The sequence below is a fragment of the Canis aureus genome, chromosome 1 (assembly GCF_053574225.1).
Source record: "Canis aureus isolate CA01 chromosome 1, VMU_Caureus_v.1.0, whole genome shotgun sequence".
In the NCBI taxonomy this organism is placed as follows: Eukaryota; Metazoa; Chordata; class Mammalia; order Carnivora; family Canidae; genus Canis; species Canis aureus.
This window is the reverse complement of record NC_135611.1, coordinates 109,039,007-109,062,323: the sequence shown is the minus strand read 5'-3', so window position 1 is coordinate 109,062,323 and position 23,317 is coordinate 109,039,007. Positions and strand designations below refer to the sequence as shown.

At 47.9% G+C, this 23,317-nt stretch overlaps 1 protein-coding gene across 3 annotated transcripts in view; it reads right to left on the bottom strand.

The window, feature by feature from the left end:
* Positions 1-2,093, bottom strand: part of ZNF541 (zinc finger protein 541) — a 46,562-nt gene extending 44,469 nt beyond the window's left edge. Inside the window, exons 1-2 of one of the 3 annotated variants that reach the window (XM_077847070.1) lie at positions 1,995-2,093; positions 671-832 (exon numbers count right to left, since the gene is read on the bottom strand). The gene's annotated coding sequence lies outside the window, so the exon portion shown is untranslated. Of the gene's footprint in view, positions 1-670; positions 1,772-1,859; positions 1,910-1,994 lie in introns of those variants that run through there. The other 2 variants (XM_077847062.1, XM_077847078.1) reach the window with 2 other exon arrangements.
* Positions 2,094-23,317: the final 21,224 nt, after the last annotated feature.

Sequence of the window (23,317 nt, the reverse complement as noted above, 5' to 3'; positions counted from 1 at the left end):
CTCTCTGTGTGACTATCATAAATAAATAAATGAATAAGTATTTTAAAAACGTATTAAACCTCTAATAGTGCAAATATCAGCAGTATAGAGTTCACGTGCACAAATTCTCTGGGATCTTCAATGATTTTTAAATATAAGGGGGGGAGCCCTAAGATCAAAAAGCTAGAGAACTGTGGCTGTAAAGAGGAAAAGTCCTGCATCCACATGTGCCCAAGTGGGTGAGTATCTGTGTATGCAAGTCTTACACAGAAAGAAACCCTAAACCAAATATTCCAAACTGGTGGCCAGCTGGCATGTTTTGTAAGGGCTCCACACTGCCTTTAAATACCTATTAAATTCATTGTCACCATTTACAGATCAAAAGGTTTGACATAAATATAGTGTCTCTTCTCAAAAACAATTTTTTTTTTAAAGTTCTGGCAACACTGTCCTGGCATTTCCACTGACTGGTATCACTTAGATGGGGCACGTGACCTTTGGTTCATCACACTGCAGGCATTTACCAATATGCACTATACATAACCTTTTCCTTATCTGACCTCACAAAGCAGAAACTTATAATGGTTTCATCATCGGTACAGAGACTTGGGCCAATTAGAAATCCTTCTGAGAAAGGAAGGAATCCTGACAAAGAAGGGATCTGTGGACAGGGGCAAAGGGGAAAACTCACCAGGAGAAGAGCAAATGAGTGAATCTCCAAGGAACAGGAGGGCCCAATTTAGGACCCACAGGGAGGGGGTTCAGGTGACCGTCAGACCACTGGATATTTCCTCCTGGAACTCCGGGTAGCAAATTCAGGACACTCATCCAACTTCTTGTGTCCTGAAAGCAGCTGGTGGAAAGGAAGGGGCATTCAGAACTTGGGTCCCCAAAGAAGCAAGCACACAGGTGTGAAACTGTGGGGATGACAGGCAATTTTTGGAAGAAGGAAGGAAGCAATACTAAATTGGGGAGATCTAGATAGGGAAAGGGTTTTGCAGTTAAGGGAGTTATTTTTGTCTTTTCCTTACTTTCCTTCCTAGGGAAGGGACCTGAGGGGTTTGCTGGGAAAAGCCTAATTGGGGTAAAACTGGTGATGGACAAAAAAGGGATTTTTGCTGAAGAGGTCGAGAAGAGCGTTGGAAAAACAAGTATTACATGAGAAACTGGAAGAACAGAGCTCCTCTGCTATCAGTGGAAAGATAGGACAAAAAGGGGGGCTCTTGGTGGGCAGAAAATTTTTGCTGGAAAGAGATCCTGAATGGAGGAAAAATCCAGAAAAGAAAAAAATATATATATATTTATATTCTTTTTTGCTAGAGAAAGTTTCTAAAAGGAGGTTGAAGGGTATAATCAAAGAAGAGAAGAGATTTTTGGTTTTGCTGGAAGATCCTAAAAGAAAAATTCGGGTCCCCTATTCAGGAGGAAAGGTGATTTTTAGCAGAAGGCCTGGAAGCTAGAGCGAATGCAAGGCCGCGGTGCAGAAAGCGCCGAGGTCGGTAGGGCCCGAGGCGCGAGCCGGGGGGCGGGGGGGGGGGGGGCTGCGAGGGGGCAGTTGGGGCCTGCGGGGCGGGGGAGGTAAGGAAGGGGATGCAGCGGGCCAGGGGCCCCCCCAGGAGAGCCTTCTCCAAGGGCGAAGGGCCTGCGGGGTGCAGCGGGGCCCGGAGCTGTTGGGGTGCAGAAGGTGCGTGCGTGACGCGGGGTGAGGGGCGCCCGCCGCGCCTGCTGCGCTCCTCGAAAGGGAGATGGGCCCCCTAAAAAACAAATATATAAACGAATTAGATTTTAAGGGGGGGGAGGGGTTGAAAAGTGAGGAGGGGCGGGAAGGGGGGGGTAGGGAGGAAAGGGAGGGGGCAGGGGCAGCAGCAACCGGGTTTTACCCGCCCCCGGGGGCTCGCGCGCCGGCCTCGAGCCTCGCGCCGGGCGGGCCTCCCAGCGGCCCCCTGCCCCCCTCGCGCCGCCCGCCGCCGGGCGCGCACGCGCACCTCAGCCCGCCCCCGGAGCGGCCCGCTCACCCGCGGCGGGGGCGCGCGTGCGTGGCTGCGGGTCCCCCCACGACACCCAGGGCGGCCTCGAGCGCCCCTCGCGCCGCCCGGGCTCCCGGCGCGTGCCGCCCGGCGGCGAGGTCTCCGCAGCTATTGGGCCTCGGACGGGAGGGGGCGGGGCCACGCGAGGGGCGGGGCTTGGTGCGGTCAGGTGACCGACGGCAGGCGGGAAAGGAGGCGGTTGGTCGCCATTTTGCGAGGGGGGCAGTTGAGGCTGGGAGAGAGTCAAAGTGGAGCCCGGGAAGGGGCTGCGGCGGGGGCGGGGACGGGGGTGGCGAGGGGCCGGCCTTCCGGGCTCCCCGACACCCGCACGCGGAGGCCCGGAGTCGGTCGGCTCCGGCCATTGTTCCTGGAGGGCGGCGTTAGAACGCAGCGGCGGGGGACTCGGGCTCCCAGCGGCCGCTCCGAGCTGCGGTGGCCCGCGGTGGGGGCTGCAAGGGCGGGGTCCCGCCCGGCCGGGTCTCGGGGTCCCTCGAGGCAGCCGCGGCGCGAGCGGGAGCCGCGAAGACCTGCTCTTCGGTGGGCTGGGAAGATGCGGCTACGCGGCCCCGTCGTGCCGGGGGTGGGGGTGGGGGTCCAGCTCCCCGCTGGGTCCTGCTGGGCGGAGGGATGGGACCGGGGTGAGCCGTGGCCTGAGGGTGCTACCCCAGAGCCCCCAAGACGGGCAACTCATCCCCTAGGAAGTGAACCCCGACCATCTGAGGAGTTCGAGAGCAGCTTTGCAGGCGCCTGGGTGGGAATGGGGACCCCCCCCCCGTACCGGAGCATAAGGGCATCTGATTGGGGTGATGGAAAGATTCTAGAAGTGAGCGGCGGTGGTTGCACGCCGTGCTGAATTCACTAGAAAAGGTTGGATTTTATGGAAATAATATCTCAGTAAAGTTTTGTTGATTTGATTTTTTTTTTTTTTTGATCCCTGGGTTAGACGGACGGAACAGAGAGGATAAGAAAAAGACCAGCATTCTACTTTTGGATTCCTTCATTGAGCAAATATTTATTGAGCTTCTGATCTGAGATAGAGCAGACGGAGCAATGTCTGAGTCAGACGCACATTCCCGCTCGAGCTTGTGTTCTCAGCAGCGCTGTCCAAATGATACAGGATGCAATGACATGAAATTAGCTTTAATAGTACAACCTAAACCAAAATGTTGGGGCACCTGGGTGGCTCAGTTGGTTAAGCACCTGCCTTGGGCTCAGGTCGTGATCTCAGGGCCCTGGGATCCAGCCTGGCATGGGTCACACTGCTCAGTAGGGAGCCTGCTTCTCCTTCTTCTGCCTACCACTGCTTACTTATGCTCTCTCTCTGTGTGTCAAAAAATAAAATTGTAAAAAAAAAAACACAAAATGTTATTTCAGCATGTAATCAATACAAAATTTTTAATAAGTTCCTTTTTTTTTTTTTTTTTGGAAAGTCTGGACATCTTAATCCAGAGCAGTCACATTTTGAGTAGAGCCACAGGTAGCTTAGTGACTCTGGGACTGAAGAGCATACCTCCAGTAGGAGACAGGAAAATACATTTAGAATGCAATGTGGTTATACTTTAAAGAAGAAAAGAGAACGGAGATTATCAGAGGATGCTATTTGATAACAGGTCAGTGACGGTCTCTCTGGTGAAGTTACACTGAGCAGAGACCTGAAGGAAAAGATTTTAAAAATAGCTGGTGGAAGAGCAAGTGCAAAGGCCCTGAGACAGGAAGACGTGGATCCATTTGAATAATAACAGAGACCAATGTGGCTGCATCTATGTGGACAAAGAAAAGGGTATACTAGGCATGGATTGTGTAACGCCTTGTAAGTTCTGCAAAGACAGGAATTAAACACCTTTCAATTTAGGAGAGTTTTTTTTTTTTTTTTTTTACTTATATAGCAAACATTTTAGAATATGGAATTTTTTTTTAAGATTTCATTTATTTATTCATGAGAGACACAGAGAGAGAGAGAGAGAGAGACAGGCAGAGGGAAAAGCAGGCTCCATGCAAAGAGCCTGATGTGGGACTTGATTCCGGGTCTCCAGGATCTCACCCTAGGCCAAAGGCAGGCGCTAAACCACTGCGCCACTCAGGGATCCTGGTTCATGGGAGTTTAAAGAACAGGACTTACACTCCTGGAATAAATCAGTATCTTCCCATCCTTTGACAAACATTTAACACTTTATGGACAAAGAAGATAACTTGTGACATATAACACAAAAAATTAGCATTCAAAAATTATTTTTTTCAAAAATTATTTTTAAAAACAAGTAAAAGCAATAGCTTGATTTAAAAAAATAAAAGCTATGAAGAGACACTTCATCCCAGAGGGACCCTATAAAAAGAGACCAAGCCACAATAACAAGAGAATGCAAATTTAAACCATAGACATCCTGTCATGTTGACCAGCATGGCAAATTTTTAAAATTTCCTATCAGGTGGAGCAATGGGAACTCATAATAGGTAAAATTGGGACAGTCACATTGGAGAAAAATTTGACTTACTGAATACAATTAAAGATGTAATGTATCCCGTGCCCCAGCAAGCCCAGGGGTCACTGTACAGAAACTCTTATATGCAGTAGGACATGTGTACAGGAATAGTCTTAAGCACTAATGCTTTTACATTCCCCCATGAGCCTGGATTGGATGATCCTAGAACAGAAAAAGGATATTAGTGGAAAAAACTACTGGAATCTCAACAAAGAGTGGAATTCAGTTAGCAGTAATGTATCAATGTTGATTTTCTGGTTTTGACAAGCACTATGATGATATAAGAGGCTGACATGAGAGAAAGCTGGGAAAAGGGTATATGGAGGTGTATGTCTTTCCAACTGTTCTGTAAATCTAAGATTATTATCTACAGGATACTGGATAAATTATATTATATAGCTGTGAACATCAATTTCAATTACAGTAGTACAGTGGTGTTTTCATCTACTTAGAGTTTCAAAACAAGCAGAACCAAACAACATACAGTTTAGGGACACAGATCAGTTGTAGATGATTATTGTTTTTAAAGTGGGCTCCACACCCAGCATGGAGCCCAAGGTGGGGCTTAAACTCACAGCCCTGAGATCAAGACCTGAGCCAAGATCAAGAGTCAGACACTTAACTGTCTGAGCCACCCAGGTGCCCTTGTAGATTATTATTTTTTTTAATGAGGGCAAGATAAACACAAAGTTTAGCAAAGTAGTTACCTCTGAGGGGTGAGGAAGGAAATGAGAAGGAAAAGGGCTGGAGCACCTGGGTGGCTCAGCAACTGAGTGTGTCTGCCTTCGGCTCAGATCGTGATCCCGGGGTCCTGGGATAGAGTCCCAGATTAGGCTCCCTGCTCAGCGGGGAGCCTGCTTCTCCCTCTGCCTATGTCTCTGCCTCTCTGTGGGTCTCTCATGAATAAATAACTAAAAATCTTAAAAAAAAAGGAAGTGAGAACACTGGTCGCAGGAGATGGTGGTCCAGTTAGGGAGGCAGGATTTAAAATTACAAAAATAACAAAAATATTTAATATTTAATAACACATGAAATCACTAGAAGGGTTACTCAAATATAAATACATACCTACCCTACGACATGCCCCAAAGAGTGTTTTTGCTTAAGCAGACAGTCGAAAGGCACTTGTTGAATGACTTGGAAGATGATAAAGCGCAAATGGAATAATGCTGTGGGAGTATTTACCCAGTCAGAAAAGCTGTTCTAGTTCCTTTTTTTTTTTTTTTAAGCCAGAGAAAAATGGTGTTCTATTTGTGTAGACTTGGATGTCCATGCTAAATATTAAGAAGCCAGGCTGCTTGCTTGCCTTTTTTTTTTTTTTTTTTTTTTAACCTCTTGGCATTAGGGTTGCTCAAGCCCTCATATCAACCAGAAACATCTCGCCAGTGTCTCCAGATACTGTGTTTCCAGGTAGGGGAAAGCCAGCCATTCTGATCACACGATAGTCACCCCACTGATTCATTCATTCTACAAAGGTGAACATGCGCTGGGTTCAGAGCACAGCGCTGTCAATGGGGGGACTGCCACCCTTCTCTTGAAAGCGTCTAGCAGAGCACCCCCAGACTTTAACAGATCATTGGTACAAAACTAATAATTCTCCAAGTGTGGCCTCCAGTCCAGGATCAGCTACATCACCAGAGAACTCCCTAGAAATGCAAATTATCGGGCAGCCCGGGTGGCTCAGAGTAGCGCCGCCTTTGGCCTGGGGCGTGATCCAGGAGACCTGGGATCAAGTCCCATGTCCGGAGGGTTCCCTACATGGGGCCTGCTTCACCCTCTGCCTGTGTCTCTGCCTCTCTCTCTGTCTCTCTCTGTCTCTCTCCTGTGTTTCTCATGAATAGATAAATAAGTCTTGAAAAAAAAAAAAAGAAATGCAAATTCTCCAGTCCCACACCAGACCTCTCGAGTCAGCCTGCCAGGTGATAACTGATGCAGGCTCGCCTTTTTTTTTTTTTTTTTTTTTTAAGATTTATTTATTCATGAGAGACACAGACTGAGAGAGGCAGAGACGCAGGCAGAGGGAGAAGCCAAAGGAAATCTCCCATAAAAGAGATATAGTGGTGCTGTTTTACTTTCAAAAGCTTAAAAATACTGAGGGTTTTCTAGATGACTTTTATTGAAATAAAATTTGCAGAACGTGAAGTTTACCATTTTAAAGTACATGATTCAGTGGTGCTTCGTACATTCCCAATGCTGTGCCATCACCTGCTCCAGAACATTTTCACCACCTCCAAAGGAAACCCCATAGTCGCTCAATATTCACTCCCCATTCCCTGACTTCCAGCCCTGGGCAACCACTAATCTGCCTTGTGTTTCTAAAGATTTGCCTCCTCTGGATATTTTGTTGTGTTTTGTTTTAGTTTTTTAAAGATTTTGTTTATTCATGAGAGACACATGAGAGACACACAGAGAAAGGCAGAGACACAGGCAGAGGGAGAAGCAGGCTCCATGCAGGGAGCCCGACGTGGGACTCCATCCTGGGTCTCCAGGATCAGGCCCTGGGCTGAAGGCGGCGCTAAACCCCTGAGCCACCCGGGCTGCCCTGACATTGTGTTTTTAAGGTTGGCCTATGTCGCAGCACATAGCAGTGCTTCATTCTCTCTCTCTCTCTTTTTTTTTAAGCCACTACATTTAAATTCAGTTAAACAAAAATTCAGAGTGCTAGGCCCCAAGTGAGGCTCTGGAGACATGTGATGTTGCATTGTAGGCGAGTGGTTAGTACTGATGGGCTTGGACACCATCCAGTACTGGTAAGGACACTGCTTCTACCACAACCGTGTTCACCTGCTTTGATGTTGCTACTACTACTGATGAACTAAGTAAGTCATGGAGATATAATGTTAAGTGCTTCACTCCTTTTATTGCCGGATAATATTCCATTGTCTGAATCTACCATGTTGAGTTTATCCATTCATTGGTTGAGGGACATTGGTTGTTTCCACCTATTGGCTATCATGATTAGTGACAACCAGAGCTTTTTAAAGTATTTTTATCTGGGGGATCCCTGGGTGGCTCAGCAGTTTAGTGCCTGCTTTGGCCCAGGGCACGATCCTGGGGTCCCGGGATTGAGTCCCATGTTGGGCTCCCGGCATGGAGCCTGCTTCTCCCTCTGCCTGTGTCTCTGCTTCTCTCTCTCTCTCTCTCTGTCTATCATGAATGAATAAATAAAAAAAAATCTTTTAAAAAAATAAAAATAAAGTATTTTTATCTGGAAGGCCTGTCTTGGTGGGAAATGTCTTTCTACACACAAACCTTAAATATAAATCTCCACTTGCAAATAGGGGCAAAAGGACATTTGCACAGATGCCAGCCTCTCCTCCAGACAGAGGGAAGACAGCCATTCTGAGGCTGGCTCTAATGACCTTCCTCCTGTAGGATCTTCAATGACCCATGGTGTCTGAACCTCGTAAGGCCATAAGCTCTCCCATAGGCAGCAATTCTTATTCAACACTGAGCACAGAGCAAGTGTTTGGTCAACCAATATGTGATAGTGAAGCAAGGACACGAATCCTTCTCAGTGACTTCTCAGCTTTTACTAGGCTCCTTGCATTTTCGTTTTCCTCTCCAGCATAAGCTCTGAGCAGAAGTCAGGTTCTCAATATTTCTTAATGTCTATTAAATAAAAGCAAGAATCCTTGTTTTTTTTTTAATTTATTTATTTATGATAGTCACATAGAGAGAGAGAGAGAGGCAGAGACACAGGCAGAGGGAGAAGCAGGCTCCATGCACCGGGAGCCCAACATGGGATTCGATCCCGGGTCTCCAGGATCGCGCCCTGGGCCAAAGGCAGGCGCTAAACCGCTGCGCCACCCAGGGATCCCCAAATCCTTGTTAATTCACTCCTAGAATTTCAGGCCCTTCTGGCTAAATGGACTGTCAAATCCCTTGTGAAGGGTCCCCTCCATCCTGGGTCTCTTTTTTTTTTTTTTATTGAGATTTTTTATTTATTGGAGAGAGAGAGAATGAGAGAGAGTAGAGAGAGAGAGAAAGAGAGCCTAAGTGAAGTGAGGGGCAGAGGGAGAAGCAGACTCCCCGCTGAGCAGGGAGCCCAATCCAGGACTTGATCCCAGGACCCCAGGATCATGACCCGAGTTGAAGGCAGATGCTTAACTGACTGAGGCACCCAGGCGCCCCTAAACCCGCCCTTTTTTTTTTTTTTTTTTTTACCATTATGGTGTTCAGTAAATATTTGTCGATTGAATGAGTAAATTGAGAATCCTTAGCACCTTCGTTTTGTGACCATAAAATCTAGTTGAAGAGGTAAGAACTCTTACTCATCTCAGTCTCTGTAACCTCGCAGGGCTGGGCATGTCACAAACCAACGTGAAATCACAGAGCTCTGAATGTCAAAGACAACAAGCCGTGTAGGCTTTACTGCTCACGGAGGAGCTCAGCTTCCAGCGCCTGGAAGGGGAAGGAAAAAGTTATAAGGACTGAAGCCGATGGAAAAAAAAAAGTCTCAGACCTAATCTGCATCTTAACCGGTGGGTTATGGAATCAGCAGGCCCAGGAGTGACAGGTGCTTCCCCTGTGCCAGACACTTGGCTAAAATGTATCAGCAGAGGATGTGCAGCTGGAGGAAGAGGAACAGTCTCCCTGAACAAAGGATATAAAAGAGAAAGCGAGACTGAGAAATTCAAAGACTGACCAGGATTAGACCTGGGGGGCAGCAAATGGTTACTCCAATACTGATGGAATAATAATAGTAGTAGTAGTAATAGCAGCAGCAATCCTAACAGGATACATTTTTTTTTAAAAGATTTTATTTATTTATTCATGAGAGTCACAGAGAGAGGCAGAGACACAGGCAGAGGGAGAAGCAGGCTCCCCACAGGAAGCCCGATACAGGACTCCATCCCAGGACCCCGGGATCACGACCTGTGCCAAAGGCAGAGGCTCAACCACTGAGCCATCCAGGTGCCCACGCACCTCATTTTAAGGGGAGACTTTGAATTTAAAGCAACAGAGGAGTTGCAGACTTTGCTCAGTAGGCGACGGGAAGTCCCCTGAGCAGAGTGTTCAACCTCGACGCTACTGTCATTTGAGGGGTCAGGTCCTTCTTTGTTTGTGGGGAGCTGTTCTATGCATCAGAGTTTCTCTGGCCATCCCTGGCCTTTACCTGCTAGAGGTTGGAAGCACCCTCTCCCCACAGTATGAGGACCTGGAATCCTGGGATTGAGTCCCACATCGGGCTCCCTGCATCGGGCTCCCTGCATCTTCTAATCCAGGCTCATTCTTCTCCCTTCTCTTCATTCTCTATGAATGGAAGTAATTTCCAAAGTAGAATTTGAACCACAGCAACAACACAAGAACCCTTTTCTCGTCCACCATCCTTGACAGTCATGATGGCACCAGATTAGCTCAGCACGCCTGCGAGATGCTTGGTTCCCAGGAGTTCCAATTCGTGAATATTCTGAGGTTCCAAAGTCGTTTAAGGCTCATGCACCCCTCTTTGGACACCGATGCCCTCTGCTGTCATACACTGAGTACCCTCCAGTCATCACCGTGCAGGGACCTGGAATTTCAAAGGTGACCAGCTGTGGTGGCCCACCACTGAAGACTCTTTCAAGAGCCATCATCTCCTCTCATCTAAGAACATGGCTTGATGTTGTCACCCTCACCTAAGAACACCTAGTAATGTCCACACGAAAACCTATACATGGATATTCATGGCAGTATTTTTCATCCAAGCCAAATGGTGGAAACAACCCAATGCCCATCAACTGATAAGTGGATAACAAACATGATGGATCAATACAATGGGATATCACTTGATAATAGGAAGGAATGAAGGCCTAATACATGTGACAACAAGGATGAATCCTCAAGACAATGGTTGTTTCTGTCATTTCAGCTAGGGTGAACAACGCTATGAACGTTTGTGTACAAGTTTTTGTTTGAACACCTACACTCGTTCTTTTGGGCAGACACCCAGGAGTGGAATTGCCAGGTCATATGGTAGTTCTTTCTGTGTCTAACTTCTAGGAAAGGACCAATTTTGAAGGTAGAGGATTTGCTGAGGAGAGAGAATGCGATGAGTCAAAGCTGATTCCAGAATTTTCGAGCCAAGCAATTGGGTGAATGAGTGGTAGTGCCAGCCACAAAGACAGAAACACTAGCAGGAGGTAGGGGAACAGATGGCAGGGTGAGGGATAGCCATGAGCTTGGTTTTGGACATGTTTGGGACCAGCTAGCCAGGTCCTGGAGTTGTATATAACTGAGTCTGTCAGACTCTGCCCACACAGCTCACGGGAGAGACAGACATTAAACAAATAATCATGCAGCCGATCATCATGGTGACAAGCGTTGCAAAGGAGAAACTGAGAGCCCATGAGAGGGTGTGCCTTGAGAATCTGGTGAGGCCTGGAGGGTCAGGAAAGGTTTGCTCAGCAAGGGATATTTGAGTTGACATTTAAAGGATGAATAAGGGGATCCCTGGGTGGCGCAGCGGTTTGGCGCCTGCCTTTGGCCCAGGGCGCGATCCTGGAGACCGGGGATCGAATCCCACGTCAGGCTCACGGTGCATGGAGCCTGCTTCTCCCTCTGCCTGTGTCTCTGCCTCTCTCTCTCTCACTGTGTGCCTATCATAAATAAATAAAAAATTAAAAAAAAAATTAAAAAAAAAAAATAAAGGATGAATAGGGGGACTTTTGGGTGGCTCAGTGGTTGAGCATCTGCCTTTGGCTCAGAGCGTGATCCTGGGGTCCCAGGATCGAGTTCCGCATCAGACTCCCACAAGGAAGCCTGCGTCTCCCTCTGCCTATGTCTCTGCCTCTCTCTGTGTGTCCCTCATGAATGAATAAATAAATAAAATATTTTATAAAAGGATGACTAGGAGTTAGCTAATGTTCTGATTATTTATTGCTGCATAACAAGACTACCCTGAAATAGTGGCTTAGATAATGACAATCATTTGTTTTGTTCACAAGTCTGGGGGCATTGGCTGGATTCAGGCTCAGGGCCTCTCATGCAGTTACAGTCAGATGGTAGGTGGGCTGGAGTCATCTCAAAAGCTTATTCACTTGCTATCTGGTGGTTGATGCTGGTGTTGACCAGGACCTCAGCTGGGGCTGTTGGTCAGAACACCAGCACCTCCTCTCCATGTGGTCTGGCTTCTTCCCAACATGACAGCCTCAGGACTCCAAAGACCACATCGCAAGAGAGCTAAACAAATATTATATTGTTTAACATTTTATGACCAGTCCTCAAAACTCATAAGGAACCACATATTAGTTTGCTAGGGCTGGTGTAATGAAGTATCACAAACAGTGTGGCCTCAACCACAAAAATTTGTTTGTTGTCTTACTTATAAATTCTGGAGGCTAGAGTCCCAAGATCAAGCTGTCAATAGGGTAGATCGAGTGTAAGAGCATGTGGAATGGTAGATGGTGTTGTGACTGTATTTGCAAATGACAAATGTCACATGTTGAGGTAGAAGCTGGAGTAAAGGTAGGTATTTCTCTTTTTTTTTTTTTTTTTTTTGAGGTAGGTATTTCTCGATAAGGGGTGTGCTCAACAGCTCTGGAATCAAACTATATCCACTAGGATGAGTTCATCTGTAAGAAGAAAGAGTGCTCAACTAACAATGGCTGGGTGGAGGTGACCTGGGGCTGGTTCCACAGCTCAGGCACATCCTCACAGATTTGTGTATCTTTCTGCTGTGTGCTGTCCTCAGAGTACTGGTGTTTTTGATCCTCTTGGTTATTGCTTCGTGGCCACAAGATGGCTGCTGTATTCTACACATCACGTATTCACTCCATTGTCCCAAGTGGGAAAGACTAAGAACAATAGCAAAAGGCTGTCGTCGTCGTCCTCCTCCTCTTTTTCCTCCTCCTCTGTTTTCTTTTTCTTTTCTTCTTCTTCTTTTAAAGAGAGAGTGAGAGAGCACGAATTGGGTGAGGGGGGAGGGAGAGGGAGAGGAAGAGAGAGAATCTTAAGCAGGCTCCCTGCTCAAGGCAGAGCCCAACATAGGGCTCTATCTCAGGACCCTGAGATTATGACCTGAGCTGAAACCAAGAGCAGGACAGGACACTCAACCAACTGAAATACCCAAGCGCCCCCCAAAAGGCTACCTTCTTAAGAGACTCAATACAGAAAGATTTTCTGCGGCAGATTGCAAAAACTGCCCTATTCTCCTCCTCTCCCTGTGTTCTTGCCTTGCACTTTGTAGTGTCCTCCCACTCTGAGCTTCGCCATGGAACTCCACCTTGGCCAATGGGGCACTAACAGACGTGATGTGTGAGATTGGGCTCACTCATTCCTGAGCGTCTGCCCTCACTGTGAGAACATGCCCAGGCTGGCTTGCTGGAAGATGAGAGAGAGGCATGTGGAGCAGAGTGAAGTTGCTTCCAGTTGCCTGGACTCGCCTCAATCACTCAGCAGCCACTGACCACCAGACATGCACGTGAGGCCTGCCGTGATCAGCAAGCAACCACCTAGCATCCACTCCACATGCGTGAGCAATCGAAGCTTAGTAGTACATCCCACTGAGATTTGGTGGTGGTTTTTTATGCAGCATTACTCTGGCAGTGAATAATTGATTTGTGTTTTTCAGAAATCCTCCAAACAGTCTTGGACAGAGCAAGGAGGTGGGGAGAGGGTAGTGAGAGGATAGAGGTGGGTGGCAGAGGGGTCACATATCCTAACACAGCTGCATGGAGTCTGAGAAAGCAAGAGGAATGGGACAGAGCTGATTGGCTTGGACCAACCATGATCAATGCCCTGGGATTATTGCCCCAAACAAAACTGAGGTTCTGTGAGCAAAGACAAAGTGGGGATAGACTGGGGTGGGCAGCCAGCAGTATGTGTCACGACTACAACTGAAGGTACTGTTTTTCCTCTGGGGGGGGGCTAGATGCATGTGAATGTATATAAGGCTGTTAGAGGAAGCAGCAGTGATGGTGGTTCCTTCTGGGGAGGGGCCTGGGACGGGAGACAGATGGAGGAGGACTTTAGCATAATCAGTAAGGATTTCAATTTTCTACAAAATTTTAAGAATTTTAAAGAAGATGTATTAACTATACTAAAATGTATTAATTACACTAAAATATACTAATTACGATTAAAACGGATTAACTAAAATCACATTAAAATGCATTAATTAAGCAAAAGCCTATTAATAAATGAAAACTTATTAATTACAATTACATTAAATTGTACTCTCAAAATTAAATTAAAGTGTATTAATTTCAGTGCATTGATTAAAATTAAATGTAAATTATTGATTGAAATGAAATGAAAATGTGCTAATGAAATTGAATGTAACATTTAGCAGTTGGAGTAAACCCTACTGATATTTAAATTAACATTTAGTACAGAAAAATAAAAAGCTAAGTGAAAATTTAATTTTCAGGTATTAAAGTAAATAAAATTTTCTAGAGATCATGTTCCACAATTACAATCCTATAATTAAAAGAATTCAGGGGCACCCTGGGTGGCTCAGGTCATGATTCTGGGGTCCTGGGATCGAGACCCTCATCGGGCTCCCTGCAGGGAGCCTGCTTCTCCCTCTGCCTGTGTCTCTGCTTCTCTCTCTGTGTCTCTCATGAATAAATAAATAAAATCTTTAAAAATTTTTCATGTAACATGTATGAGAAGATACCTAGCACACGAGAGGTGCTCCGATGAGTGAGTTAGGAGGTAGGAACAGAGCTGAGGCTGAGCGCAGGGGAAGAGCAACCTCTCACCAGAGACTGCATGCCCTGCTGGAAGGAGCAGATCTGGGGTCACCCCTGCTATGTCTTTGAAAGGCTTTACATATATTAACTCATTGGATCCTTATAAAGACCCTTCGAGGGCAGCCCCGGTGGCTCAGTGGTTTAGTGCCACCTTCAGTCCAGGGCCTGGTCCTGGAGACTCGGGATTGAGTCCCATGTCGGGCTCCCTGCATGGAGCCTGCTTCTCCCTCTCTGTGTGTCTCTCATGAATAAATAAAATCTTTAAAAAAAAAAAAAAAAAAAAAAGACCCTCTGAAGCAGAAACCATTATTACTCCCATTTTCCAGATAAGTAAACAGAGGACCAGAAAGATTAACTTAGTAAATGGAGGAGTCAGGATCCAAAGATGAGGATTTGAACCCACAGGTTTTACGGCCTCAAGCAAACCTCAGTTTCTGCACCAGAGATGGAGGACAGTGACCTATCCCAGTGGGAGGTCTCAGTGAAAATGGGAAGACAGTGGAGAAAGCCCCACTGAATCTCGAACAGTTGAATGCATGTCCGTGATTAAGAGGCTGGGAAGGAGGCTGGCCGTCCTATCATGGAGAAAGGTGTGAGCAAAGGCACTGAGGCCTCGTGGTGGAGGCCAGGCCAATATAGCTGTGCTGGAAGTTTCTATAGGAGATGGGGAGTGAGGTCTGTGCCTCAAATCCTGGATGCCTCCTGGAGCAGCCTTTTCCTTCTGGTACTTAGTGAATGTTCCAGAACTTGGTGGCCACAGAGCAAGGCACTCCTAGTAGTGTTGGCTTTTACAGGTGGGGGCAGCAGGACTCCAGGGGATCAGCTCCTTCAGTCAGGGCTTCCCACTCTGAGGATATGTCCTATTATTCCAGGCACAGCCTCAGAATTCCTCTATAACTGCCAGAAAAAACTTAACCTCAATTTATGAAAATGGAACAGGATACGGAACCGGAAAGGACCAAAGAGGCCATCTGGTCCAACCCTTTCGATGTGCATGGATCTGGAAGCTGAGGCCCAGAGCGAGCAAGGGACTTGACCCAAGTCATACAGCAAGTCCATGGCAGAAACAGAGCCAAACACAGCTATCCTGACTCCTGGACCTAATTAGCTTTTCCCTCTCCCTAGGATTCGTGTAGGGGGGGCATTTGGGAGTTTATATGAACTGGACAGTAGAGGGCAGGGGAGAGGGGGCTACCAGACATATTGCACTAAAGGATTACGTGGTCTTTGCCTTGACAATGTTCAATGACTGCCATGCTGTTAAATTTTTTTCAAGTTTGACGTTCAGCTATTTGAATGAATAAAAATGTTTCTTTTTTTTTTTTTTAAAGATTTTATTTATTCAGTCGTGAGAGATACAGAGAAAGGCAGAGACACAGGCAGAGGGAGAAGCAGGCTCCCTGACGGGAGCCTGATGCGGGACTGGATTCCAGGACCCCAGGATTACGCCCTGAGCCAAAGGCAGATGCTCAACCACTGAGCCACACAGGTGCCACTGAAAAAAAAAAAAGTTTTAAGCACGTATTTCCTAAGTGTCCACTATCCCTCCAGTAATATGCTAAGCAGCATAAGGGATGATACAAAAAGATCCACTCCGCTGTGGTCTGAATGTTCGTGTACCTCTCAAATTCCTATGTTAAAACCAACCCCCCAGTGTGATGGTGTTAGGAGGTGGGACCTTGGGACATGGTTAGATCAGGAGGATGGAACCTTAAAGGGCTTAGGGCTCTTTTAAGAGACACCAGAGAGCTCCTTCAGCCCTCCTGCCACATGAGGTAATAGTGGAAAAACTACCAATCTGACAGCACCATGACCTTGGAATTCCTAGCCTCCAGAACTGTAAAAAATAAATGTTTATTGTTTGTAAGCTACCGGTGTGTGATATTTTTTTTTGCTATAGCAGCCTAGACGGACTGACACACCGTTACTGACTTCATGATTGAGAGATTACGGAGAGAGAAAGAGACACATAAAGTAATAGAGAGCAGGTGTTAAGATTAGGATTAGCCTTCATTAAAAAAAACCCGCCTGGGGGTGCCTGGCTGGCTCAGTTGAGGGAGCATGTGACTCTTGATTTTGGGGTCATGAGTTCATACCCCATGTTGGGTGTAGAGATTTACTTAAAAAAAAAAATTAAGGAGCGCCTGGGTGGCTCAGTGATTGAGCATCCGCCTTTGACCCAGGGTGTCATCCTGGGGTCCCGGGATCAAGTCCCGCATTAGGCTCCCTGCATGGAGCCTGCTTCTCCCTCTGCCTGTGTCTCTGCCTCTGTGTGTGTGTGTGTCTCTCTCATGAATAAATAAATAAAATCTTAAAAAAAAATTAAGAACAAAACCGTTCTAGGTCAGCCTTTGCCACACTGCCACACCTCCATTATCTCATTAGAAATGTGAGTCTGCCCTTCCGTATCCTCTGGTCGGGGACTTTCTCTTTTTATCTTTGAGTGCCCTGCCGTCAGGCATTTAACAAATACTGAGCACCTGCTCTGTGCCAGGATGCCGTGGTGAACAAGCAGACGATCTCCCTGGCTCCACGGGGTTAAGTTCTTGTGTCATATGCGTGAATCAACAAGAGGAGAAGTTAGCTCCAAACTGAGAGGAAAGCTACAGAAGGAAGAAACACAATGGCCTGACAGAGCAGACCTGGGTGCTTCAGAGCCTTTGTTACTCAAAGTGTGGTCCACAGACCAGCAGCAGCGGCAGCTTGTTAGCAATGTGCAAGTTCAGGCCCTGTCCCAGGCCTCCTGAATTAGGAAGTTTTGCATTCCACCTTAGCAAGATTCCCATGGGATTCAAGTGTACCTTAAACATTGAGAAACCCTGTCTTAGATAGCATGACCCATGAAGGCTTCTCAGAGGAGGTGTCATGTGAATTGAGACCTTCATGTCCAAAGGTCATGACACCAGGTAGAGGTCTGAGGAGCTCTAAGAGGACTGGAGTGGTTCAGGCAAGCAGGTCAGGGGTACTGACCGAGGTTAGGGAGGCAGGTGATGGCTCCTGGTGGGCCCTGGGAAGGGGTTTGGATGGCTTATGGCATCCATGGAAGGGCCACATGGTGGGGACGGGTTATGGCCTGATTTACAAAATGTCCCTCTGGGTCTGCCGTGGCTTCATGCTGTGACAAATTTGCTCCCCTGGAACCACATTTCTCAGAATTCCCTTCCATGTGTGGTCTGGGTCAGGCTTGGCCAGAAGAGGAATCTGCACATCAAGACTCATTTGGTGATTTTATCTAATGTACTGTCCACATTCAGATTTCCTCAATTATCCTCCAAGTATCTCACCTTAAAAATATCAATATTAAGGGGTGCCCGCCTGGCTCAGTCCATTGGACATCCGACTCTGGATTTCCGCTCAGGTCATGGTCTCAGGGTTGTGAGCTCAGGCCCCACATTGGGCTCCATGCTCACATTTGGGGAGTCTGCTTGTGATTCTCTCTCTCCCTCTGCCACTCCCTACTCACTGGCTCCTCTCTAACATACATACATACATACGTACATATTTAAAAAAATATTAATAATATGCTGGGTGACAATGAGAGGTATCCCAAAGTTTTGGGTCCCAATATGTAATTGCAGAGAAGAATCTGGGAGAGGAAGCAAAATCACCACCTTCCAATAGCTTCCCTCCTGGAGGGACCAAATTTTACATAACCAACCCCAAATGAATGGCATGCCCAGAGACAGTGAATTAATTGAGCAGGCATTGACCTTGGCATCGTTTTGGTTTTTAAGATTTCTTATTTATTTATTTGAGAGAAATAGAGCACACACACAAGCAGGGGGAGGGACAGAGGTAGAAGCAGACTCCTCACTGAGCAGGGGACCCCGGACACAGGGCTTGATCCGAGGACTCTGGGATCATGTCATGACCTGAGTCAAAGGCAGATGCCTGACCAACTGAGCCCCCAGGCTCCCCGGCATTGTTTTGCTTTAAAGCTCCTCAGCTCTCTCGCGCTCTCTCTCTCTCTATGTCTTTCTCTCTCTATGTCTATCATAAACAAACAAACAAATAAATAAATCTTTAAAAAAATAATAAAGCTCCTCAGATGATCATGATGTGCAGCCAGGTTTGGAAGTCCCTGTAAAGACCACAGGAAACCTGCCCATGTCAGGAATCAAACCCTTTCTCTAGGGTATTGGGGGCCGGACCTGCCCCTGTGGTCCTTCTGTCTCCCACTACTCCCCACCTGCATGCACACCACCTACTCTTTCCAACAGGTTGGGACAGTGCTCCTCACGCTGGGATCGAGGTTATCTGCGGTCACTGAACCCTTGGAAGACATAGTCAAGGGTAGGCGGGCAGTGGGCGGCAGACTTACACTGGGAAAAGCGTAGGCATTGGAGGAGTCACTCAGTGAGGACACTGAGAGGGGGACCAGGGTAGTGGAAGGAAACCCATGCAAAGGGAGGCCCCAGTGAAGCTATGGGAGAAGATGTTTTCCAGCAGGAGTGAGGGGGCCACCCTGACCGCTGGTTTCTCTTCTCTACCTCCCTTTCTGCTTGGCTTGGTCCTACTCTCCATGTTTCATCTTTGCATCACTTCCGCCAAGCACCCTTGCACACCTCACCCCCTCAGCCTCCAGAGTACACACCTGGCCAAACCCCAGCCATCTGTCTTCTCCGCCAGCTGAACGCGTCAGGAAGAAACCACCCAGCCAGCCTGACGGGTTTTACCTGAACCAGCGAAATCACAGAGCTCACACAGGCACAGGGCATTCTCTCTGTGGCTTGCTTGCTCAAAAGAGGACTGTGTCCTTCCAGGGCTCCCGAATGGCCACCCCCCACCTGCCCTCCAGCTGATGACCCTGCCCCACACTTCCCTGCGCACCCTGATGTCAGCAGGCCTGGATCTTCTTGTTGCCCATCCCCGCAGCACTGGCCCCTCATCTTCTTCCCTTTCTGTGCCCACTCCCTTTCAACTCCCCAAGCCCTGGCAGCTGTCCCCTCTCTCCAGGAGGGAGGTCATCCTCATTCCTTCTCCCTTCCCCTCTCTCCCCTCCCCTCCTCTCTCCTTCCCTTTCCTTCCACCATCCCTACCTTTTTTTTTTTTTTTTAAGATTTTATTTATTCACGAGGGATGCACAGAGAGAGAGAGGCAGAGACACAGGCAGAGGGAGAGACAGGCTCCCTGCAGGGAGCCCGATGTGGGACTCGATCCCGGGTCTCCAGGATCACGATCTGAGCCCAGGACAGACGCTCCACCGCTGAGCCACCCAGGCGCCCCCTTTCCTACCTTTTTGGCTTTAGCTTTTCCATCTCCTCCTTGTCCTTCTCCTTCATCCCCACCTCCCTGGACCTTCTGGCCCCTGCCGCACCACCTGTTGCAGTCCTTCCTAAAATGCAAATGGGAACTTCTCTACCGTGGTGGGAACAGGGGCTAAGAAATTGCAGAGTTCAGTGACCACAGGTGGTAATTTAGTGGTCTCCACTATAAAGGACCCTCTTCTGCTCTGCAGCCAGCAGCCCTAGAGGGGATGCTTGAGACCCTGTGTACCCCCTGCTGCCCACCAGCCTTGGCCCAGGGATTTTAGCATCAGACGCTGAGCCTTGCCTGGAACAATGCTCCATCACCATTGGCTGCACAGGAGGAAGTAGCACCAGCCTGGACTCAGTTAGTAGGGAGAGATGGGGAAAGGGTGCTTGGATTCTGGTTTTAATTGTAATTAAATTCCTTGCTTTTTGGAGCACCTGGGTGGCTCAGCCGTTGAGTGTCTACCTTTGGCTCAGGTCGTGATCCCCAGGTCCTGGAATCGAGTCCTGCATCAGACTCCCTGCAGGGAGTCTGCTTCTCCCTCTGCCTATCTCTCTTCCTCTCTCTCTCTCTCTGTGTGTGTCTCTCATGAATAAATAAATAAAATCTTTTTAAAAAATCCCTTGCTTTGTAACTATCCACTAACTATGTGTCTTCTCTGCTCGTTCCATGAGGACAGGGTCCAGGCTTGTATTGGTCTCTGCATCCCCTACCTGACAGAGCTTTTGGTAATAATGATTTGAAAGTTTCAGGTACTGTTCCAAGCCCTTGACATCTGCTCCATCCAGAGAGGAGGATTGTTTCATATGAGGAGACTGAGGCATGGGGAGGTAGGTGACTTGCCCAAGGCACACAGCTAGTAGGTGGCTGAGGTAGGAAACAAATCCAGAGGCCTCATTCCAGAGCCTGCCCTCTTTGACACTAGCCTAGCCTCAGAAAAAAGGCCCAGTACCTGTCTTTTATTAATGGTGGTGGTGGCGGTGGGGGAGATGTGTTCTTGGTCATTTCTGCTCCCTCTCCTTGTGATCCTTTTGGGGGAGAGGGGTTGCTTTGTTTTCTGTTTTGTTCAACAACAGTGAATGTCCAGCCTTGCAGAATGATCTTTTCTTTCTTCCTTTTTAAAAGATTTTATTTATTTATTCACGAGAGACACACAGAGAGAGGCAGAGACATAGGCAGAGAGAGAAGCAGGCTCCCTGCAGGGAGCCCAGTACGGGACTCGATCCCAGGACTGCTGAATCATGACCTGAGCCAAAGGCAGTGCTCATCCACTGAGCCACCCAGTCACCTCCAGAATGACTTTTCTAAGTACAAGCAGCACCAGCTCAGACCTGACAGATGGGCCCGTGACCTGATATATCACGTCTGTTTAAGGCACAGGCTCAGCAATTCCAAAGCACAGCTCCTTCCTTGAGGAACGTGAGAGCCAAGCAAATCCTGTCTCTGAGGACAGCCAGGACCTTCCCTTTCCTAAGAGAAGGATCCAGGCTCGCAGATATCCTCCCTACCTCTCCAAAGTCCTGGTGATTTCCCGATGAGTGACCCAGAAAAGAAGAAAGCACGCATCCAAGATGTGGGTCAAAGCCTTCTTACCACAGGTGACATGGGTGGCTGAGTTTGATGCTTCCCTCCCTTCCACCAGTACCATCAGCTCATTTCCTGAAATCCAGCAAGATCATCAATCCCTTTGAAATTAAGACCATTGTTCTTTTACTTAAGTGGTAATGATCACTCCCAGCTCATAAATGGCACACACTCCAAAGCTGCCATTCCTTGTCCACTGTCTCTTTCTTAAAGGGTTAATCCAGCATCCCTAAAAGGGGGATAGATATATTGTATTCTTAGCAGCAAGGGGAGATCTGCATATCGTAATGAGTTTGAAAGGGGGGGGCCCTGGGCGGCTCAGTGGTTGAGTGTATGCCTTTGCCTCAGGTTGTGATTCCAGGGTTCTGGGATCGAGTCTCGCATCAGGCTCCCTGCAGGGAGCCTGCCTCTCCCTCTGCCTATATCTCTGCCTCTCTCTGTGTCTCTCATGAATGAATAAATAAAATCTTTTTTTAAAAAAAGAATTTGAAGTGAAAGTTTGAAGGAAACAGAGACTTTGGGGATTTCCATTGTCATTCAATAAATCCTAAAGTACTAGATGTTGGGGATGTCCACGCTGTCATCTTAGCCTGCCCCTTGCACCGGTCAGCTACAGCTGCCTAACAAACCATCTTGAAACCCAGTGTCTTAAAACAACAGCCATTTATTTTTTTTTCTCACGTGTATTCAGGTCATCTGGACAGTTCTGCTCATCTGGACCACGCTCAGGTGACCTTGGCAGGGCTCACTCATGAGTGCCGTCCTCTGGCAGGTTAGCTAGAGGTTGGCTGGTTTGGAATGACTTCAGCTGGGATGACTCAGTTCTTCTCTACCTCTCCCTCACCTCCGTCCAGCAAGCCAGCCCAGGCACGTTCTCATGGAGAACGCAGAGAAGCAAGAGAGAAAAGAGAAACACTCAGACATCTTAAGGCCTAGCCTTGGGATTTGTGAGCTGCGCCGAGCTATATGCTGCTGGCCAGAGCAAATTGTGAGTTCCAGTGGGGGGGGGGGGTGCTGGGGGGGGGGAGACCCCACCTTTTGTGGGAGGAGCTGCAAAGTCACATAGCAAAGGGCCTGCACTCACTCAGGTGGACAGAGTGGAGAAGGGTGGCCTGGGGACAGAGAGAGTGATGCTTGGTCTTTCTGACTTCTGCTTCCTTTCTCCTGAGCTGGCCAATGCCCGAGTCCTGTTGGCCCCAATTGCTCCATCTGCTCACCTCTCTTAGCTTTCTGACTTCACTCCGTCCTCCAATTTTTCCTGTGAGTCCCTTGGGTATCCTTTGGGGACTCTCTATCTCATTCCTCACTCCCCAAGCCCCCAACTGCACCTCCATCCATTCCTAGAGGCTGAGGACCCCCGATATATTTGAGGCTTGGGCTTCTTCCACTTTCACAGCCTTTTCTTATTCCTTCCATCTCCCACAAGAAAGAATTCCTCCTCAAGTGCTCAGGAAGGGTTTGACCTGGGCTCCTCCTGCTTTCTCCTCCCCAGGCAGTCACTGTTCTTCCCCGCTGTGGGTCAATTTTCTGTTTCCATCCCTATGTCTCCTCCCTGGGCAGAGCCACCATCATCTCTTCCCTAGAGTAGCAATAACCATATGCATGGGTGGGGGAGTGGGGTCTCCCTGTCAATCCTGGTTCTGCTGCAGACTAGTTGGGTGCCCCCTCTGGGCCTCAGCTTCCTCCTGCTGTAGACCAAATGTTTGTGTGCCTCCTCCCCAAATCCATATGGTGAAACCTGCCGCGCCCCCCCCCCCCCAACACACACACTCAATATGATAGTATTTACAGGCCAGGCCTTTGGGAGGCAATTAGGTCATGAGGGTGGAGCTCTGTTGACTGAAATTAGTGCCCCTATAAAAGAGACCCAGAAAGGGATGCCTGGGTGTCTCAGCGGTTAAGCATCTACCTTTGGCTCAGGGTGTGATCCCAGGGTCCCAGGATTTAGTCCCGAATCCAGGCTCCTCCCTCTGCCTATGTCTCTGCCTCCCTCTCTGTGTCTCTCATGAATAAAGAAATAAAATCTTGAGAGAGACAGAGAGACTCAGAACGAATGAATATGTCTCTGTCTCTTCTATAAAGTGGAGATGATGGTAACACCTACTTGCATGTTTTTTTTCGTGAGGATCCAAAAAGGACTCCTAAAGATCCAGAGCCCTGGGACTGTTCTGGGTCCTGGTAATTGATGGGAATAAATCGGGATGACGGGATGTGGGGGTAGGGTGGGGACTGGTTCCCTCCAAGGAGGTGCCAGGGTCTCTTTTCTCACAGCGAGCCTAGGGGTTAAGTCCCATTTTTCTCATGAGACAATGAGGTT